Source organism: Pristiophorus japonicus, chromosome 23 (assembly GCF_044704955.1).
Source record: "Pristiophorus japonicus isolate sPriJap1 chromosome 23, sPriJap1.hap1, whole genome shotgun sequence".
NCBI classification, from domain to species: Eukaryota; Metazoa; Chordata; class Chondrichthyes; family Pristiophoridae; genus Pristiophorus; species Pristiophorus japonicus.
Window position 1 is genome coordinate 9,920,156 of NC_091999.1, and position 23,725 is coordinate 9,943,880.

The window sequence follows — 23,725 nt, forward strand, 5'->3', positions numbered from 1 at the left end:
AATGGTAAGTACTGCAGGGAATAGAATACAGCCAGGGTTAGCTCCTGGACTAGTTTCGATCGTCTGGATGGGTTGAAGACGAATTTTCGAGATTTCCTCTCCAAAAATTGGCCTGGGTTTTTACCTGGTTTTTGCCTCTCCCAGGAGATCACATGGCTCCGGTTGGGTGGTGTACAGAATGCTTCAGGTTATGGGGTGTCACAGTTGTGTGAGGCAGTGCGGTTCGGCTGGCTGCTCCTTGCCTTTCCATCGTTGATCATAGGTTTAAATGTAGCCTTTAGGGCTGCTGTCCAAGGGCTGTGCAGCTGTTTGTCGGCCAGCGCGGACATGATGGGCCGAAATGGCCTCCTTCTGCGCTGTAAATTTCCATGTTTCTATGATTCTTTATGGGTTAAATGGGGTAAAGGTTTATGGGGACAGTGCGGGGAAGTGGAACTGACTCCATCATCAGATCAGCCATGATGTTATTGAATGGCGGCACAGGTCCGAGGGGCCGTATGGCCTACTCCTGATCCTATTTCTTAAGTTGTTATGTTAAAATCGCACTGCCTTTGCTACAGGAGTCCAGGTGGCCTGTAAACAATTCCCACTACAGACTTAATCGTTTTCTATTTGTTAAATCTATCCATAACGTCTTCACTGCCTGCTTACCTCTCGTTACATCCTCTCATCATTGAAGTGATTTCATCCTTACCTCCCCATCTACCATTTGCCATAATCTGAAGTTTTCCTCCTTCAATGTACTGAGTGACGTTCTGAATGTTGCCATCAGATGACGTAGGTGGAATTAGAGAAACTATAACTGAAGAGTCACTAATCCTGTTGAAATGTAGTCACCCAATGAATGCATTAGGTCGTTTTACCAGAAACAAAAATGCACGATATATTTCTGTACCTTCAGTTATACCTTTCAGTCGAAAACTTGCTCACATTATTCAGTGTAACAGATTGCAACCAGAAATAGAACTGCTATTTCAAGGGATTGTTGGTGAAGAAAGAGCAGACCCCATGTCGTACCATCAGCTCATTGTCGTATGGCTGATGTTCGGTAAGTGTGGCCATGTCTTCTATCTGTTTGCACTAATGTGAAATTATTAGACTTTCGAACTCAGTATTGTACTCAAAGATAACTTTTATTTCAGTGGGGATTCGAGCAAATTCGGTGTCACAACCTCAGACCGAGCTGTATGTGACTGAAGGAGATGGTGTGAAAATAAAATGTAGCTACACAACAAGCTACAGTAACCCCGATCTGTACTGGTATCGACAGCACGTGAACCAGGCTCCGCAATTTATTTTGTACCGGGATAACAGCAGAAAAGCAGAAGCAGATTTTGCCAAGGGAAGATTCGATGCCGGCCAGGCAAACGCAGAAAAGATGTTTGATTTAACCGTGACTCGAGCAGAATTCCAGGACACCGCCCGATATTTCTGCGGGCTGAGCTACACAGTGTTTTAAAAGTCATCTGCCGCTTTACAAAAACTTCTGTGAAATAAAACTGCTGGAGACTGCGCCTCAACCCTCTGACTCAGAGACGAGCGTGAGACCAACTAAGCCAGGGCTGACAATTACAGTCAGTTCAAGGGAACGCACCCGTGTCTGTAAGTGTCAGGCGTGGCCCTGTCGCTTTTTGGTCAGATCATTTTCGGTTCATGTCCCACTCCAGAGACTCAGGTGCCATAATCGAGGGCCGACACTCCTGATGCCAGTACTGCGGGAGCGTTGCATTTTCGCACGTTCCGTCAATCAGATGGGATGTCCAGTCTGCCCTCGCAAGTGGATGTTACGATACCACGGCACTATTTCGAAAAAAAACAGCCGAGTTTACCCAGATGTCGTGGGCAATATTTATCCCAACTTTATTAAAACAGATCATCACATTGCTCTTAGTGGGATTTTGCTTTGCACATATTGGCTATCGCGTTTCCTACATGAGACAGTGAGCATATTTCTAATTTCGTTCTGTGACACTTTGGGATGTGTGAGACTGTCTGGCTGGACCAGAGTAGATTTTACTATCTGTCACTGTTCTTATACATATCATAATAAATATTGCATCTCCTGGGGCGGTCTCACTTCCAGGCTGGCCCAGATGATGTTAATTATTTCAGTAGCCCTCGCGCCAGTCCGATTGGGGAACTATGTGTTTCTACAGAGTGCATCGGAGGTTCTTTGTACCAATACACGTAAAATAATTTAGCCCAGATCCTTAAGGGCTCTCTGCTTCTGAGCGTGCAACATAGGCTGAACCCAGAGCCACTCTGTTTAAGGTTTAGTAAGCATCAGTAACAGGTTATATCTCTCTGTTCCACGCACTCTTTACCCACATCCTGCAAAGTGGCTTTTGATGGCCTAATTTTATGTGGAAAAAAAACAGAAAACCGCAAAATGTCAGTTGCATTGTTAAAATAAATAAATTCCATGGTGAAATATCTTGTGGCTGGTAACCCTAAGCAAAACTTTCCATTTCGTGCTTATTAAGGCAAGTGGAATATGGTAGCATAATCTTCGATTGTAGCAGTTATTTTAATTTTTCTGTAACATTTTTGCTGTTCGGTATGTCTGAGGGAGAAGGGTTGTTGTAAAGCCATTACAGCAATAGAAAATAAACAGAGAGGACAGCAATCCTGGAAATTCTACAGTCAAAAATCGATTGAAATGTAACACAGGACGGTAAACATGTGATAGCTCAATACTTTACCGGGAAATGTCGATGGCCAAGAGCTTTTAAGATTCGCTAATGGACCCTGGACACTATCATCAGGTTCACTCGAGGGGAAATCTCTGATGTAAATCAAATAATTTTCAATAATTTTAAGTCAATTCCACCGTTCATTTTCAAAGTGATTTATTTTATTCGGGGTGCTGTTTTTCCAATGCATTCGTATATTCTCTGATAAATTTAGCACGTTTGCTTTCCGCTTAATGCAGTGTTTAGCAGCGGGGTGCCCTTAAATCAAATCCGCTGACACTTTCAGTGTAGTATCAATAAACGTTGTCACATTGTCCTGGTTCGAAAATTATCCCAGTTGTACCGGATGTTTTAACTAAACTGGTTAGTGCAGATTGTGGTCAATTTTGCACCGTGAACACAGCAGGTTAATGTGAACCAGCTATTGTTACAGTTACTGGGAGCGGGCTTTATTAACCTGCATGGGCATGACATGTGGGAAGGTGAGAAGTTAGACAGAGAGAGGAAGACAAAATACTTAATTTGTTGAATTCCACAAAATACATGCAAATTGAGGAGATATCCTTCTGACCAAAATAAGGTGAGAACTCATAATTTAATGGATTCGTTAGAACAAAAGATCACCTTAATTTCGAATACAAAATAAAATACTGTGGATTGCGGAATCTGAAATAAAAACAGAAAATGCTGGAAATCTCAGCAGGTCAGGCAGCACCTGGGGACAGAAAAACAGAGTTAACGTTTCAGATCGATGACACTTCGTCAGAACTGGAGAGTGATCGAAAAGAACAGATTGTATGGAGCACCGAAAGGGGGTAGGAAAGAAAGAACAAAAGGGAAGGCAGGAGAGATTAGAGAGGCAAAAGTAATGATGGGCCGAATTGAAATGTTCAGGACAGAAGTTAGAAAAAGCTTAGTCTAGATAGGTTGTGAATGGAGGGATAATGACCATTTACCATTGGAGACAAAGTGAAAAAAAACATAAGTCTGGGGCGGGGCGGGAGGGAGCCACAAATGAGCAGTTTATGTTCTGAAATTGTTGAATTAAATGTTGAGTCCACAGGCTGTAAAATGCGTAAACGAAAGATGAGGTACTGTTCCTCAAGCTTGCATTGAGCTTCAATGGCACAGCATAGGAGGCCGAGGATGGAGATGTCGGAGTGGGATTGAAGCGGTGAATTAAAGTGACAGCCGACCGGAAGCTTAGGGTCATGCTTACGGACTGAAAGGAGGTGCTCTGCAAGCGATCACCCAATCTGCCTTTGTTCTGCCCAATTTAGAGGAGACCACGTCGTGAGAAGCGAATACAGTGCACGAAATTAAAAGAAGTACAAGTAAATCGCTGTTTCAGCTGGACGTACTCTTTGGGGCTCTGAATAGTGGTGAAAGAGGAGGAAAAAGTGCAGGTGTTGCTCCGCCTGTGCTTGCATGGACAGGTGCTGTAGGAAGGGGAGGGTGCGCTGGGGGTGACTGCGGATTGCACCAGGGTGTTGTGGAGGGAACGGTCGGCCCGGAATGCTGAGAGAGGAGGGGAGGAGAAGATGTGATTGTTGGTGGGTATCACGCTGGAGGTGGCGGAAATGTCAGAGGATGATCCATTGAACGTGGAGGCTGGTGCATTGAAAAGTGAAACAATTTCTAAACTGTTTTTTTACTTTCCAAGCTATCTGATACCATGTTTTCACTTTCTTTTCAATCTAATGAATTTCGATATAACCAAAGTGAAGCAGATGAATGTTTGTAGTGCTGCAGTCCATGCACAAACATGAGCAGAACTCTCTGCCGTTCACGACCAAATTCATTGTTGTCTCTCAAATACCGCAATGCGGGTAAAAACAAGGGTTTCTTTTGAAAGTAACGCAGGAAAACTCAGCACTTTTCATCTGCTATTGAAACGATTCTTTCCGACAATGGCCTAGAAATGCCGGCCTCCCCGGTTCAGTGCAGAGTTTCTACGGACCCGGGAAGGCATTGCAAAAGCCGTATTTTAGCACACAGTGCACATGTGCTGAAAACCAGCTTTTCTGATCTGTCAAGCTCTGGCTTGACAGATCCAGGGCATCTCGGCAGTCAAGACATTCTCATGGGCAAGATTGTAATAATTACCCATATCTTGCCCAGCAGATGTCCTGAAAGCTCGCACCTGGTAAAAGCAGGCGCATAACCTAACTTAACGGGCATAAGAGTTTTAAAGCACACTAAATCATAGTTAAATAAAATTTAAAGAACATATTTTAACGTTAAAAATCCTGCCCACTATAAGTTTATTTTAAGCCATAATTTAACCATTTTACAAAATCGGAAAAATATGTATTTTTTTATAAGACATTTATTAACTTTAATTTAAATTAATCTGAAATAAGTGGTGTATTTTTTATATTTTGTAGTTTTGTTTCGGTGTTTGGAGGCCTGTTTCTCAATCATAATAATGGGAAAATCCTACTTACAGAGTTCACATTATTATGAAAGAAAAAGTACTGTACATGGATTTCCTGCCCAGTGCCATGTGACTCCAGCTCCAACACACAGACGTCCCGACGGACATAAGCTCCAATGCGCAGGAAGATGAGGCCTCAGGACCGGGACCACCGATGGGCGCAGCAGGATAAGGTAGGTGCACATCTTTTTTCAACTTTTTCTGTCGAGCGCTCGCGAGACCCAGAGGGCCGGGATTTCTAGGCCAATGCTTTCTGCCTGTTGTACCAGCCTGAGATTTCTCTTTCTGACAAAGGTTGAACCACAATGTGGCTAAAATTCCGGCCTCACCGGGCCCATACGAAATGCACACGGACCTGGCTAGGCCTTGCAAAATCCGGTTTTCAGGGCGCGACAAGCAGCGAAAATCTAATCCTCCACATCGCCTTGAGAAGGACATTCACCCAACTCATTCCCAACGAATGTGCTTCAAACTTTTACACCTGTTGAAAGCAGGCGCATAGCCTACTTTTACCAGTGTAAGAGCTTTAAAACAGTCAAAAATTAAATGTAAACACACATTTGTATAATAAAGTTCCTGTCCATTAATGTAAGTTCATTTCTAACCCTATTAAAACACAATTGGGGCTACAATTCCAACCTCACGAGGGCCGTATGAAGTGCGCATGGACCCAGCAAGGCCTCGCAAATGCCAGTTTTTGGGGTGCGATGTCCATGCGCTGAAAACTGGCTTTTCCGATCTGCAAGCTTTGTCTTGACAGACTGAATGTATCCACAATGGAAGGAAATTCGCACGGCCGAGATTGGGCTATTTGCCCAACTCATACGCAGTGAATGCCCTTCAGGATGTTGCGTCTGGTGAAAGCAGGTGCATAGTTTACTTTTACCAGCGCAAGAGTTTTAAAACATTAAACAAATTACATTTAAAAACACAATTGATGTTAAAAAACCTGCCCATTAAGTTAAGTTTATTTTAAACTATGTTAAAACACATGAAATAACATTCCAAAACATTTTTTTCCCAAAACTTTTATTTAACTTTCATTTCAATATGTGAGGCATTTTATTTATTTATTATGCTGTGCTTGGGTGTTTTAGGTGGTTTTCTCATTGACAGCAATGAGTAATCGGCAAACAGAGTTCCCATTATTAGCGATGGGAATACTGCATTGTGACTGGCCATCCAGGCCCATCTGACTCCAAATTGAACTTACATACCTCGAAGACAGGTCCCGATGTGCTGCGCAGCGATTGTAGGCCTTCGACCAGGATCTTACGTTTCTCTAAGACGAACAGGTAGATTTGTAGATTTATTTTCAGGCATGAGGCATTCGTACGAAGGAAGCCTCCGACCTCGATGTCAAGCACAATATGCTTACTGCCGGTTGTACCACCCTGAGAGACATGTTTCTGAAAGTTCGTCCATGTCGTTCTGGAGAAAGATCAAATAAAATCCGAGTAAGTGGAATATCAACATATTTGGAGTGTTAATAACGATTTTTTGGGGGGCGGGGTTCGAGGTGAACATTCAATGTACCAATTCTCTCTCTCTCTCTGTCTCTGCCTCTTTCTCCATCTCACTCTTTCTTTCCCTCTGTTTCTGTCTGTCTTCTCTCACTGTCCCTTTCTGTGTGCGTATCTCATAGAAACATAAAAACATAGAAACGTAGAAAATAGGTTCAGGAGTAGGCCATTAGACCCTTCGAGCCTGCACCACCATTCAATAAGATCATGGCTGATCATTCCCTCAGTACCCCTTTCCTGCTTTCTCTCCATACCCCTTGATCCCTTTAGCCATAAGCGCCATATCTAACTCCCTCTTAAATATATCCAATGAACTGGCATCAACAACAGGCAGGGAATTCCACAGGTTAACAACTCTCTGAGTGAAGAAGTTTCTCCTGTTCTAAGTCCTAAATGGGCTAGCCCTTATCCTAAGCTGGTGCCCCCTGGTTCTGGATTTCCCCAACATCGGGAACAATCGACCCGCATCTAACCTGTCCCGTCCCGTCAGAATCTTGTATGTTTCGATGTGAATGTTTATTTTTTTCTACCTTTCGATGTTATGTTTTATCTCCAGCGATTATACGTCAGTTTTCATTTTCTAAAGTGAAGTATAATGCGCTGTTTACAGTGCACCACAAATCATTTAAAGTTCCCAAACAACACCGGTCAGATGCAGAGTAAAATGGCCTTCATGCTGCCGCATGAAAATCTCTGACATCAGATATAGCGTGCATTAAATAAAATGTAAATTTATTTTTACTGCATTCCAGTAGACACTCAAACATTGAGCTCAGAATGTGTAAATCTTCCACTACATTGTTGCAAAAAAACACTCATCACTAAGTATAGCACGTTAGATACGTGTAAATTTCCGTCTACACTGTCCCATCAAACAGTACTAGCGCAGGTGCTGTACATGTTTAAACAGGGTAAAGTTCCCTCTACACTGTCCCATCAGACACTCACAGTACAGGTACAGCATAGGTTAGGTAGAGAGCAAAGCTCCCTCTGCATGTCCCCATCAAACACTCACAGAGCAGAAAAATATCGGTTTCGATACAGAGTGAAGCTTCATCAACACATTCACATGAAACATTCCCAGAGTAATATTGGAGGTTCACCAGTGGTGGAGGGAGATAATGTTGAATGTTGTGGATGAGATGCCAATGAAGCGGGCTGCTTTGTCCTGGATGGTGCAGAGCCTCTTGAGTGTTGTTGGAGCTGCATTCATCATAACATGTGGAGAGTATTCCAGCACAATCCTGACTTGTGCCTTGTAGATGGTGGAAAGGCTTTGGGCAATCAGGAGGTGAGACACTCAGCTTCTGACCAGCTCTTATTGCCACATTAGTTATGTGGCTGGTTCCGTTAATTTTCTGGTAAATGCTGACCCCCAGGATTATGATGGTGGGGGATTCGGCTATGGTAATGTCGTTCAATGTCAAGAGGCGGTGGTTATACTCTCGCTTGTTGGAGATAGTCATTGCCTGGCACTTGTGTGGCGCGAATTTTACTTGCCAGTATCAGCCCAAGCCTGAATGTCGTACAGGCCTTACTGCATGTGGGCATGATTTGCTTCATTATCTGAGACTTGCAAATGTCACTGAACACTGTGCACTCAACAGTAAACATCAATACTTCGGACCTTATGATGAAAAGAAGGACGTTCACAAAGCAACTGCAGATGGTTGGGCCCAGAAAATTGTCCTGGGGAAATCCTGCAACAATGTCCTGTGGCTGTCATTATTGCCCTCCAACCATCACAACAATCTTCCTTTGTACCAGGTATGCCTTCAGCCAGAGGAGAGTTCCCCCCACCCTACCCCATTGATTTCCATTGACTAGTTTTACTATGGCTCCTTGAAGTCACATTTGTTCAAATGCTGCCTTGATGTGCAGGGCAGTCACTCTCATCTCACCTCTGGAATTCTGCTCTTTGGTATCTGTTTGGATCAAGGCTGTAATGAGGACTGGAGCCGAGTGGTCCTGGCAGAACCCAAACTTAGCATCGGTGATCAGATGATTGGTGAGTAAGTGCCGTTTGATAGCACTTTCGACGACACCTTTGTTACACTACACTCTGTCCCCTCTTCCAGGTCATCTATGTATATTGTAAACAGTTGTGGTCCTAGCACTGATCCCTGTGGCACATCACTAACCACCGATTTCCAACCCGAAAAGGATCCATTTATCCCGATCTCTGCTTTCTGTTAGCCACCCAATTCTCTATCCATGCTAATACATTTCCTCTGACTCCGCGTAACTTTATCTTCTGCAGTAACCTTTTGTGTGGCACCTTATCGAATGCCTTTTGGAAATCTAAATACACCACATCCATCGGTACACCTCTATCCACCATGCTCGTTATATCCTCAAAGAATTCCAGTAAATGAGTTAAACATGATTTCCACTTCTTAATCCATGTTGCGTCTGCTTGATTGCACTATTCCTATCTAAATGTCACGCTATTTCTTCCTTAATGATAGCTTCAAGCATTTTCCCCACTACAGATGTTAAACTAACCGGCCTATAGTTACGTGCCTTTTGTCTGCCCCCTTTTTTAAACAGAGACGTTACATTAGCTGTTTTCCAATCCGCTGATACCTCCCCAGAGTCCAGAGAATTTTGGTAGATTATAACGAATGCATCTGCTATAACTTCTGCCATCTCTTTTAACACCCTGGGATGCATTTCATCCGGACCAGTGGACTTGTCTACCTTGAGTCCCATTAGCCTATCCAGCACTACCCCCCTAGTGACAGTGATTATCTGAAAGAGCTGAGGTCCCAGCACTGAGTCTGCGGCACTCCACTCGTCACTGCCTCCCATTCCGAAAAGGAACCGTTTATCCCGACTCTCTGCTTCCTGTCTGCCAACCAGTTCTCTATCCACGCCAGTACATTACCTCCAATACCATGTGCTTTGATTTTGTACACCAATCTCTTATGTGGGACCTTGTCAAAGGCCTTTTGAAAGTCCAATCACACCACATCCACTGGTTCTCCCTTGTACACTCTACTAGTTACATCCTCAAAAAATTCCAGAAGATTTGTCAAGCATGATTTCCCTTTCATAAATCCATGCTAACTTGGGCCACTGCTGTCATTGCTCTGCAAGTGCCCTGATATTTCATCCTTAATAATTGATTCCAACATTTTCCCCACTACTGATGTCAGGCTAACAGGTCTATAATTAACCGTTTTCTCTCTCCCTCCGTTTTTAAAAAGTGGTGTTACATTAGCTACCCTCCAGTCGATAGGAACTGCTCCAGAGTCGATAGACTGTTGGAAAATGTTCACCAATGCATCCACTATTTCTCGGGCCACTTCCCTAAGTACTCTGGGATGCAGACAATCAGGCCCAGGGGATTTATCAGCCTTCAATCCCATCAATTTCCCCAAGACACAATTTCCCGCCTAATAAGGATTTCCTTCAGTTCCTCCTTCTCACTAGACCCTCTGTCCCCTAGTATTTTCGAAAGGTTATTTGTGTCTTCCTCTTGAAGACAGAACCAAAGTATTTGTTCAATTGGTCTGCCATTTCTTTGTTCCCCATTATAATTTCACCTGAGTCCGACTGCAAAGGACCTACGTTTGTCTTCACTAATCTTTTTCTCTTCACATATCGATAGAAGCTTTTGCAGTCGGTTTTTATGTTCCTGGCAAGCGTCCTCTCGTACTGTATTTTTCCCCTCCTAATTAAACCCTTTGTCCTCCTGTGCTGAATTATACATTTCTCACAGTCCTCAGGTTTGCTGCTTTTTCTGGTCAATTTATATGCCTCTTCCTTGGATCTAACATTATCCTTAATTTTTCTTGTTAGCCACGGTTGAGCCACCTTCCCTGTTTTGTTTTTACTCCACTTGTACACTTGTTGAAGTTCATCCATGTGATCTATAAATGTTTGCCATTGCCTATCCACGGTCAACCCTTTAAGTATCCTTTGCCAGTCTATTTTAGCCAATTCACGCCCCATGCCGTCGAAGTTAGCTTTCCTTAAGTTCAGGACCTTAGTTTCTGAATTAACTGTGTCACTCTCCATCTTAATGAAGAATTCTACCATATTATGATCACTCTTCCCCAAGGGGCCTCGGACAACAAGATTGCTAATTAGTCCCTTCTCATTACACATCACCCAGTCTAGGATGGCCAGCTCTCTGGTTGGTTGCTCGACATATTGTTCAAGAAAACCATCCCTAATACACTTGAGAAAATCCTCCTCCAATGCATTGCTTCCAGTTTGGTTCGCCCAATCTATATGTAAATTAAAGTCGCCCATGATAACTGCTGTAACTTTATTGCACACATTCATTATTTCTCGTTTGATGCTGTCCCCAACCTCGCTACTACTGTTTGGTGGTCTGTACGCAACTCCCACCAGCGTTTTCTGTCCTTTGGTATTCCGCAGCTCCACCCATACTGATTCCACATCATCCAAGCCAATGTCCTTCCTTACTAATGCATTAATTTACTCTTTAACCAGCAATGCCACCCCGCCTCCTTTTCCTTTCTGTCTATCTTTCCTACATTCTGAATACCCCTGGATATTGAGTTCCCAGCCTTGGTCACCCTGGAACCATGTCTCTGTGATGCCAATTACATTATATCCATTAACTGCTATCTGCACAGTTAATTTGTCCACCTTATTCCGAATCCATGATGCTCACATCCTGTGTGAGAGCACTGTATCTGACTTGTTTAACAATCAGCCACATGGTATTGGAGGTAATGTGCTGGCGTGGATAGAGAACTGGTTGGCAGACAGGAAGCAGAGAGTCGGGATAAACGGGTCTTTTTCGGAATGGGAGGCAATGACTAGTGGAGTGCCGCAGGAATCTGGGTCCCCAGCTCTTTACAATATATATAAATGATTTGGATGAAGGAATTGAGTGTAATATTTCCAAGTTTGCAGATGACACTAAACTGGGTGGCGGTGTGAACTGCGAGGATGATGCGAAGAGGCTGAAGGGTGATTTGGACAGGTTAAGTTAATGGGCAAATGCATGGCAGATGCAGTATAATGTGGACAAATGTGAGGTTATCCACTTTGGCGGCAAAAACACAAAGGCAGAATATTATCTGAATGGCGACAGATTAGGAAAAGGGGAGGTGCAACGAGATCTGGGTGTCATGGTACATCAGTCATTGAAAGTTGGGATGCAGATACAGCAGGCGGTGAAGAAGGCAAATGGTATGTTGGCCTTCATAGCTAGGGGATTTGAGTGTAGGAGTAGGGTGGTCTTACTGCAATTGTACAGAGCCTTGGTGAGGCCTCACTTGGAATATTGTGTTCAGTTTTGGCCTCCTAATCTGAGAAGGACGTTCTTGCTATAGAGGGAGTGCAGCGAAGGTTCACCAGACTGATTCCAGGGATGGCTGGACTGACATATGAGGAGAGACTGCATCAACTGGGCCTTTATACACTGGAGTTTAGAAGGATGAGAGGGGACCTCATAGAAACGTATAAGATTCTTATGGGACGGGACAGGTTAGATGCGGGAAGAATGTTCCCGATGTTGGTGAAGTCCAGAACCAGGGGACACAGTCTTAGGATAAAGGGTAGGCCATTTAGGACTGAGATGAGGAGACACTTCTTCAAGGAGAGAGTTGTTAACCTGTGGAATTCCCTGCCGCAGAGAGTTGTTCATGCCAGTTCAATGGACATATTCAAGTGGGAGTTAGATATGGCTCTTACGGCTAAAGGGATCAAGGGGTATGGAGAGAAAGCAGGAAAGGGGTACTGAGGCGAATGATCAGCCATGATGTTATTGAATGGCGGTGCAGACTCGAAGAGCCGAATGGCCTACTCCTGCCCCTATTTTCTATGTTTCTATGTCCTCCCTTCCCACATTCCCGTGACCAGCAACTTTTGGCATGGTTTTTGTGTCTTCCACTGTGAAGACCGAAGCAAAATAATTGTTTAAGGTCTCACCCATTTCCACATTTCCCATTATCAAATTCCCCTTCTCAAGTTCTAAGGGACCAACATTTACTTTAGTCACTCTTTTCCGTTTTATATATCGGTAAAAGCTTTTACTATCCGTTTTTATGTTTTGCGCAAGTTTACTTTTGTAATCAATCTTTTCGTTCTTTATTGCTTTCTTAGTCATTCTTTGCTGTCGTTTAAAATTTTCCCAATCTTCTAGTTTCACACGAACCTTGGCCACCTTATACGCATTGGTTTTTAATTCGATACTCTCCCTATTTCCTTGGTTATCCACGGCTGGATATCCCTTCTCTTACCACCTTTTTAACTGGGATATATTTTTGTTGAGCACTATGAAAGAGCTCCTTAAAAGTCCTCCACTGTTCCTCAATTGTGCCACAGTTTAGTCCTTGTTTCCAGTCTACTTTAGCCAACTCTGCCCTCATCGCACTGTAGTCCCCTTTGTTTACGCATAGTACGCTCGTTTGAGACACTACTTCCTCACCCTAAATCTGTATTACCAATTCAACTATACTGTGATCACTCAATCCGAGAGGATGTTTTACGAGGAGATCGTTTATTATTCCTGTCTCATTACACAGGACCAGATCTAAGATAGCTTGCTCCCTTGTAGGTTCTGTAACATACTGTTCTAAGAAACAATCCCGTATGCATTCTATGAATTACTCCTCCAGGCTACCCCGTGCGATTTGATTTGACCAATCGATATGTAGGTTAAAATCCCCCATGATTACTGCTGTTCATTTTTCACAAGCCTCCATTATTCCCTTGATTATTGCCCTCCTCACCGTGAAGTTATTATTTGGGGGCCGATAAACTACGCCGACCAGTGACTTTTTCCCCTTACTATCTCTAATCTCCACCCACAATGATTCAACACTTTGTTGATTAGAGCCAATATCGATTCTCACAACTGCCCTGATATCATCCTTTATTAACAGAGCTACCCCACCTCCTTTCCCTTCTTGTCTCTCTTTCAGAATTGTCAGATACCCCTGTATGTTTAATTTCCAGTCTTGGCTCCCCTGCAACCACGTTTCTGTAATGGCCACCAAATCATACCCATTTGTAATGATTTGTGCAGTCAACTCATTTACTTTATTTCGAATGCTGCGTGCGTTTAGGTAGAGTGTTTTAATACTAGTTTTTAAACCATGATTTATAGTTTTGACCCCTCATGCAGCCCCTTTATATTCTTACATATTGTCCCTTCCTGTCACCTTGTGGTTTACACTTGCCCCAGTGCTACTCTGCTCTGTTGCCTCCTGCCTTTTGCATTCTTTCTTGGGGTCCTGTTCATCTGAGTTCTCACCCACTCTAACTAGCTCAGAGCCCTCTCCTGGGTTCTGAATACTCCTTGCATTGAGGCACCGAGCTTTCATGCTTGCCTTTTTATTACACTTTGACCTTTTAGAATTTTGTTGTACAGTGGCCCTTTCTGTTTTTTGCCTTGGGTTTCTCTGCTCTCCACTTTTATTTAACTCCTTTCGGTCTTTTGCTTTTGTCTCCATTTTGTTTCCCTCTGTCTCCCTGCATTGGTTCCCATCCCCCTGCCATATTAGTTTAACTCCTCCCGAACAGCACTAGCAAACACTCCCCCTAGGACATTGGTTCCGGTCCTGCCCAGGTGCAGACCGTCCGGTTTGTACTGGTCCCACCTTCCCCAGAACCGGTTTCAATGTTCCAGGAATTTGAATCCCTCCCTGTTGCACCACTGCTCAAGCCACGTATTCATCTGAGCTATTCTGCGATTCCTACTCTGTCTAGCTCGTGGCACTGGTAGCAATCCTGAGATTACTACTTTTGAGGTCCTACGTTTTAATTTAGCTCCTAGCTCCTTAAATGCGTCTCGTAGGGCCTCTTCCCTTTTTTTTTTACCTCTATCGTTGGTACCAATGTGCAACACGACAACTGGTTGTTCACCCTCCCTTTTCAGAATGTCCGGCACCCGCTCTGAGACATACTTGATCCTTGCACCAGGGAGGCAACATACCATCCTGGAGTCTCGGTTGCGGCCGCAGAAACGCCTATCCATTCCCCTTACGATTGAACCCCCTATTACTATCGCTCTCCCACTCTTTTTCCTGTCCTCCTGTGCAGCAGAGCCAGGTGCCATGAACTTGGCTGCTGCTGCCCTCCCCGGATGAGTCATCCCCCCTCAACAGTACTCAAAGCGGTGTATCTGTTTTGCAGGGCGATGACCGCAGGGGACCCCTGCACTACCTTCCTTGCACTGCTCTTCCTGCTGGTCTTCCATTTCCTAGCTGGCTGTGGATCCTTCAGCTGCGGTAAGACCAACTTGCTACACGTGCTACTCACGTCATTCTCAGCATCGTGGATGCTCCAGAGTGAATCTACCCTCAGGACCGTCAGGAGCTGGAGGCAGAAACACTTCCCGCAGATGTAGTCGTCGGGGACATCGGAAGTCCCTGAGTTCCCACATGGTACAGGAGGAGCATATCACGTGACCGAGCTGTCCTGCCATGACTTAACCCTTAGATACACTTAAATTGGCAACAACAATGCTAATGTTTACTCGCTGTTATAGAAAAAAAAAAGAAAAAGTACTCACCAATCACCAGCCAAGCACTTACCCCATTGGCTGTGACGTCAACTTTCTATTTCTTTCTACTTCTTTTTTGCCTTCTCCCTGTAGCAGCAGAAGCCACACCTCTCCACGCACCTCCTCGACGCTGGGCCCCGGACTCCCTGCTGTGCCTTTTATAGGCCTCTCACCGAAGTCCCGACTGCCTCTCCAAGCATCTCCTCGCCATGTGTCTGTAATCCGACCATGTTCCGTTTTTTGTCTCGTTCTCTCTGTGCTCTGTATCACTGCCTAGGGAAAACCCGACCATGATCAGGTTTTTGTACGGCTCTCTCTGTGCTTTATATCATTGTGGTGTGAGCCGCCTCAGTGCACAGTAATACATAGCGAAGTCACTCAGTTGCAGTTTTGCAATGGTTAACCAGCTGATCTTCTTGGCAGGATCAATAGAAGCAGAAATTCGGCAACCGGCGACGTTTTCTTCATTCCCCTCTCCTGTCAGGATGGTGTGTGACTTGTAGGGGTTCTTGGAGGTGGTGGTGTTGCCATGCGACTGTGTCCTTTTCCTAATAGGTGCTCGAAGTGTGGGGTTGTGAGGTGCTGCCGAAGACGCTTCGTTGGGTTGCTGCAGTGCAACATGTAGATGGTAGACACTGCAGCCACGGTGCACCATTGGTGGATGGAGTGAATTTTGAAGGTGGTGGATGGGTTGGCAATCATGCGGGCTGTTATGTACAGTATGTTGTCGAGCTTCTTGAGTGTTGCTGGAGAGGCATTCTTCCAAACAAGTGGAGAGTATTCCATCACACTCCTGACTTGTGCCTTATAGTTGATGGAGAGGCTTTGTGGAGTCAAGAGGTGAAACACGCGTCGCAGAATAGCCAGCTTCTGACCTGCTCTTGTTGCTACAGTGTTTCTGGGGCTAGTCTATTTAAATTTCTGGTCAATGTTGACGCCGAGGACTTTGCTGGTGGAAGCTCAGCGATAGTAATACCTTTGAATATCAAGTGGAATTGGTTAGATTCCTGCTTGTTAGAGATAGCATTGCCTAACAATCGTGTCGTTTGAATGTTACTTGCCGTATGACAGCCCAAGCCTGAATATCTTGCAGGTATTGTTGCATGTGGCATGGACTGCTCCTTTATCTGTGGAGTTGGGATAGCACTGAACACTGTGCAGTCATCAGCGACCATCCCACTTCAGACCTTATGATGGAGGGAAGATCATTGATGAAGCAGCTGAAGATGATTGGGCCTAGGACATTGCCCTGAGGAACACTTGCAGTGATGTACTGGAGCTGTGATGATTGATCTTAAACCACCACAGCCAATTTCCTTTGTTCTATGTCTATCTCCAGTCCGAATCGGTCACACTGAGTCATTGTTGATTCTCTGCCGGCAAGTGACGGCTCAGCGAGAGCATTAACTTCATTCTCGTTGTATCTTTCATGTTTAAACTCAGCTAGCTGCTGCATGCAATAGTTTTACTCTGGTCGCTATTTCTAAGGAAAGAGTGGACGCATTCTAAAATAATAAGCTAGCGATTTCGTTAAAACAGCTTTCAGCTGAGATTTCCACTGACAGATCAGAGGAAAGTTTCCCCTTGTGTGCCCCAGCTGAAGGTTAATCAAACTCATCACGTGTCAACCATTTCAGTCTGATTAGTGAATGTGAGTGAGATAAATTGAACATCTTTATCTTCTTGATGGCCATTGAAACATAGAAACATAGAAAATAGGTGCAGGAGCAGGCCATTCAGCCCTTCTCGCCTGCACCGCCATTCAATGAGTTCATGGCTAAACATGCAACTTCAGTACCCCCTTCCTACTTTCACGCCATACCCCTTGATCCCCCGAGTAGTAAGAACTTCATCTAACTCCCTTTTGAATATATTTAGTGAATTGGCCTCAACTACTTTCTGTGGTAGAGAATTCCACAGGTTCACCACTCTCTGGGTGAAGAAGTTTCTCCTTATCTCGGTCCTAAATGGCTTACCCCTTATCCTTAGATTGTGACCTCTGGTTCTGGACTTCCCCAACATTGGGAACATTCTTCCTGCATCCAACTTGTCCAAACCCGTCAGAATTTTAAACGTTTCTATGAGGTCCCCTCTCACTCTTCTGAACTCTAGTGAATACAAGCCCAGTTGATCCAGTCTTTCTTGATAGGTCAGTCACACCATCCCGGGAGTCAGTCTGGTGAATCCTCGCTGCACTCCCTCAATAGCAAGAATGTTCTTCCTCAAGTTAGGAGACCATAACTGTACCCAATACTCCAGGTGTGGCCTCACCAAGGCCCTGTACAACTGTAGCAACACCTCCCTGCCCCTGTATTCAAATCCCCTCGCTATGAAGGCCAACATGCCATTTGCTTTCTTAACCGCCTGCTGTACCTGCATGCCAACCTTCAATGACTGATGTACCATGACACCCAGGTCTCGTTGCACCTTCCCTTTTCCTAATCTGTCACCATTCAGATAATAGTCTGTCTCTCTGTTTTTACCACCAAAGTGGATAACCTCACATTTATCCACATTATACTTCATCTGCCACGCATTTGCCCACTCACCTTACCTATCCAAGTCACTCTGCAGCCTCATAGCATCCTCCTCGCAGCTCACACTGCCACCCAACTTAGTGTCATCCGCAAATTTGGAGATACTACATTTAATCCCCTCGTCTAAATCATTAATGTACAATGTAAACAACTGGGGCCCCAGCACAGAACCCTGCGGTACCCCACTAGTCACTGCCTGCCATTCCGAAAAGTCCCCATTTACTCCTACTCTTTGCTTCCTGTCTGACAACCAGTTCTCAATCCACGTCAGCACACTACCCCCAATCCCATGTGCTTTAACTTTGCACATTAATCTCCTGTGTGGGACCTTGTCGAAAGCCTTCTGTAAGTCCAAATATACCACATCAACTGGTACTCCTTTGTCCACTTTATTGGAAACATCCTCAAAAAATTCCAGAAGATTTGTCAAGCATGATCTCCCTTCCACAAATCCATGCTGACTTGGACCTATCATGTCACCATTTTCCAAATGCGCTGCTATGACATCCTTAATAATTGATTCCATCATTTTACCCACTACTGATGTCAGGCTGACCGGTCTATAATTCCCTGCTTTCTCTCTCCCTCCTCTTTTAAAAAGTGAGGTTACATTGGCTACCCTCCACTCGATAGGAACTGATCCAGAGTCAATGGAATGTTGGAAAATGAATGTCAATGCATCCGCTATTTCCAAGGCCACCTCCTTAAGTACTCTGGGATGCAGTCCATTAGGCCCTGGGGATTTATCGGCCTTCAATCCCATCAATTTCCCCAACACAATTTCCCGACTAATAAAGATTTCCCTCAGTTCCTCCTCATTACTAGACCCTCTGACCACTTTTATATCCGAAAGTTTGTTTGTGTCCTCCTTAGTGAATACTGAACCAAAGTACTTGTTCAATTGGTCTGCCATTTCTTTGTTCCCCGTTATGACTTCCCCTGATTCTGACTGCAGGGGACCTACGTTTGTCTTTACTAACCTTTTTCTCTTTACATACGTATAGAAACTTTTGCAATCCGCCTTAATGTTCCCTGCAAGCTTCTTCTCGTACTCCATTTTCCCTGCCCGAATCAAACGCTTTGTCCTCCTCTGCTGAGTTCTAAATTTCTCCCAGTCCCCAGGTTCGCTGCTATTTCTGGCCAATTTGTATGCCATTTCCTTGGCTTTAATACTATCCCTGATTTCCCTAGATGGCCACGGTTGAGCCACCTTCCCTTTTTTATTTTTACGCCAGACAGGAATGTACAATTGTTGTAATTCATCCATGCGGTCTCTAAATGTCTGCCATTGCCCATCCACAGTCAACCCCTTAAGTATCATTAGCCAATCTATCTTAGCCAATTCATGCCTCATACCTTCAAAGTTACCCTTCTTTAAGTTCTGGACCATGGTCTCTGAATTAACTGTTTCATTCTCCATCCTAATGCAGAATTCCACCATATTATGGTCACTCTTCCCCAAGGGGCCTCGCACAATGAGATTGCTAATTAATCCTCTCTCATTACACAACACCCAGTCTAAGATGGCCTCCACTCTAGTTGGTTCCTCGACATATTGGTCTAGAAAACCATCCCTTATGCACTCCAGGAAATCCTCCTCCATCGTATTGCTTCCAGTTTGGCTGGCCCAATCTATGTGCATATTAAAGTCACCCATTATAACTGCTGAACCTTTATTGCATGCACTCCTAATTTCCTGTTTGATGCCCTCCCCAACATCACTACTACTGTTTGGAGAACTGTACACAACTCCCACTAACGATTTTTGACCTTTAGTGTTCTGCAGCTCTACCCATATAGATTCCACATCATCCAAGCTAATGTCTTTCCTAACTATTGCATTAATCTCCTCTTTAACCAGCAATGCTACCCCACCTCCTTTTCCTTTTATTCTACCCTTCCTGAATGTTGAATACCCCTGGATGTTGAGTTCCCAGCCCTGATCATCCTGGAGCCACGTCTCTGTAATCCCAATCACATCATATTTGTTAACATCTATTTGCACTGTTAATTCATCCACCTTATTGCGGATACTCATTGCATTAAGACACAAAACCTTCAGGCTTGCTTTTTTAACACCCTTTGTCCTTTTAGAATTTTGCTGTACAGTGGCCCTTTTTGTTCTTTGCCTTGGGTTTCTCTGCCCTCCACTTTTCCTCATCTCCTTTCTGTCTTTTGCTTTTGCCTCATTTTTGTCTCCCTCTGTCTCCGTGTTGGTGTGCGCCCTTCTGCTCACCATCCTTCCATAAATGGCGTTCCGTATGATGATGTCCAGATTCATCAGCTGCGAGATGCTGGTAGGAGCAAATCAGCAGGTCGTTTCCTTGTCTAGGTCTGACCCGAAGCCATGCGACTTCATTATGTTTACGCACAGCGTTGCGGACTCCCAGGGACTCTATCGTTCTCTATCTTGAATATACTCAACGATGGATCGTCAAAAACGCTCTGGGCTAGGGAATTGAAAAGATTTACCACCCTCTGAATGAAGAAATTTCACTTCCTCTCAGTCCTGAATGGCCGATCCCTTATCCTCAGACTGTGATTCCTGATTCTAGGCTCCCCAGACAGGGGAAATATTCTCCATCCATCTACCCTGTCCAGCCCTGCAAGAATTATGTATGTTTCATTGAGATCTCCTGACATTTTTCTAAACTCTAAAGAATATTGGCCTATTCTAATCAATGTCTTTTCAGGGGACAATCCCCCCATCACAGCAATATGTATGGAGAACTTCCGTAGTATTTTCTCTGTGGCAAGCCCTCCAATCTCCCGCTGTCCTCCGATCTCTCGCTGCCCTTCGATCTCCCACTGTTTTCTGACCTCTCGTTCTTCTCCGACCGCTTGCAGTCCTCCAACCTCCTGCTGTCCTCTGATCGCCGCTGTCCTCCGACCGCTTCTGGGCTTGGACCCCGCCGCTGGGCTCGATTTCGCACCAAGATTCACCAAACAACCCGCCACCTGGAATGCGGTGACATCCTGTTCATCGCTCGCTTTGCCTTAGTCGCACAGTCAAGCTGTCTCGAGCTGCTCCCTGTGGTGATCAGCTCCTGCTGACGCTGTGTTGGGTCCTGGGGCTGTCCTCTGACAAATGGAAACGTCACCTCAAGAATCCTCCTGAATAGCCTTCTTTCTGTGGCTCAAGAACTCCTCCCAGTGTCGCAATGCAGATTCTGCCAACTAGGGGGGCAAAATGGACAATATCTTTGCACGGCAAATACAAGAGAAATGCAGGGAACAGCAACAACCACTGTACATGGCCTTCTTCGACCTCACAAAAACCTTCGACACTACCATCCATGAGGGATTATGGAGTGTCCACCTTAGATTTGGCTGCCCTCAAAAGATTGTCACCATTCTCCTCCTGCTGCATGATGACATGCAAGCCTTGATCCTGACCAATGGATCCACCACAGACCCATTCCACGTTCCGAACGGGGTCAAGCAAGGCTGTGTCATCACACCAACGCTCTTCTTTATCTTCTTGCTGCAATGCTCCATCTCACCGTCGGAAAGCTCCCCGCTGGAGTGGACATAAATTACAGGACAAACGGGAATCTGTTCAGTCTTCGCTGCCTCAAGGTCAGATCCAAGGTCGTCCCATCCTCCATCATTGAATTAAAGTAGCAGACATGCTTGCATCTGTGCAAATTCGGAGGCCAAACACCAAGCCGTCATCAACACCTTCATTGAGGCATTCAAGTGCATGGGCCTTTCACTAAACATCCGTAGGACAAAGGTCCTCTCGCATCCTGCCCCCGCCACACAGCACTGCCCCCCCGCCCCCGCCCCCCGGTTATCAAAATCCATGATGAGGCCTTGGACAACGTGAACCATTTTCCATACTCGGAAGCCTAATGTCAACAAGGGCAGACATCGACGACGAGGTACAACACCGCCTTCAGTGTACCAGTACAGCTTTCGCTCGCCTGAGGAAGAGAGTGTTTGAAGACCAGGACATCAAACCCAGCAGCACATTCATGGTCTACAGAGAATTGGTGATAATCGCCGTCCTATATGGTTCAAGGACATGGGCTATGTACAGCAGGCACCTCAAAACACTGGAGAACTACCACCAATACTGCCTCCGCAAGATCCTGTAAATCCATTGGCAGGATAGGCACACCGATGTCAGTGTCCTCGCTCAGGCCACTATCCACAACACGCTCGATCAGCTCCGCTGGACAGGCCACATTGCCCGCATGCCTGTCACGAGACTGCCAAAGCAAGCGCTCTACTCAGAGCGCCGACACCAAGTGAGCCCAAGGTCGGCAGAGGAAACACTTCAAGAACAGCCTCAAGGCCTTATTGAAAAATGTAATCCCCATTGACACCTGGGAATCCCTGGCCTGAGTCCACCGAAAGTGGAGGAAAAGGATCCGGGAAGAGGCAGAACTTCTCGAGTCTCTTCACCAAGCAAACTGAAACCAAGCATCGACAACAGATGGAGCGCATGGCAACCCAGGCACGTCACCCACCTGTTCCTTCACCCACCGTTTGCCAAACCTATGTCAGAGACTGTAGATCCAGAATTGGACTCTTCAATCACCTGAGGCCTAATTTCTCGTGTGGAAGCAAGTCCCTCTCATCTCCGAAAGACTGCCTATGATGCTGATGGCAAGTATACCCATCCTTACGTAAGGATACAAAAACTGTTCACAATTCTCCAGATGTGGTCTCACCAGGCCATATATAACTGCATTAAGACATCCTTTACTCTTATACTCCAATCCTGTATAATAAAGGCCAACATACAATGGTCTTTCTTAATCGTTTGCTGCACCTGCATGTTAACTTTCAATGATTCCTGCACAGGGACACGAAGGTCACGGTTAACACCAACATGACTCCATGATCGGATCAGCCATGATCGTATTAAATGGTGGAGCAGGCTAGGTGGCCAGTATGGCTTATGCCTGCTCCTATTTCTTATTTATTATTTCCCAATCTCTCACCATTTAGAAGTACTCTGCTTTCATATTTCCTCCCAAAGTGGATAACTTCACACTTCTCGAAATTACATTCAATTTGCTTAGATCTTGCTCGCACACTTAACCTATCGGTATCGACTTCAAGACTCTTTGCATCCTCCTCATAACGTACATTCCTATCTAGCTTTGTATCATCAACAAACTTGGATACATCACATTTGGTAACCTCATTCAAATCATTGATATAGATTGTGAATAGATGCAGACATGGGGTATGTTAACTGATAGGCATGGTTCTGTGATTTTGTTTATGCGAGGCTTCGAATTCCTCCCAAGAGTTTCATGTAAAGTGTCGGTGTTTAAAGGATATTTGTGTGATTCGGGAATATTTTATGCAGTTTCCTTTGATTCCTTTGTGTTAACCCTTTTCTCCTTTCACTTTTCTTCCCCACTATAAATCACCATGACATGTCTACCTGGGTAGAAACCAGTTGTTGATGTTCTTGTTCTAGTAACTGCAATAAAATATACCCTGGTAATTAAATAGCTGGATTGAGGAGCAGGCAGTGTAATCTAAGTGGCCCTGGGAGTGAAATTCGTGGAATATGGAGGGAGATGTGTCATCTAGGTGGCACTGACAGTGAAATTCCTAGACTTTGTGGGGAGCAGTGTAATCTAGGCGGCCCTATGACTGAGATACCTGGACTGAGGTGGCCGCAGTGTAACCACGGCGGCCCTGGGAATGAAATTCTGGACTGAGGCTGGAGCAGCGTCATCATAAAATCTTAGAGTAATACAACCTAGAATTAGGCCATTCAGCTCATCTTGTCTATGCCGGCTCTTTCGAAAAGCAGTGCGGTTAGCTCCATGCTCTGCTCTTTCCCGACATCCCTCTGATTATTTTCCTTTAATTATTGATCCAGTATCCCTTCGAAGGCTGTTATACAATCTGTTTCCACCACTCTATCAGGCAGTGTATTCCAAATCCTAACCACTCGTTGCACTAAAACGTTTTTCCTCATGTCGCCTCTGGTTCTGATCCCAATCCCCTTAAATACGTGTTGTCTGGTTATTGACTATTCCGCTATTCATAGTAGTACATCATTATATACTCTA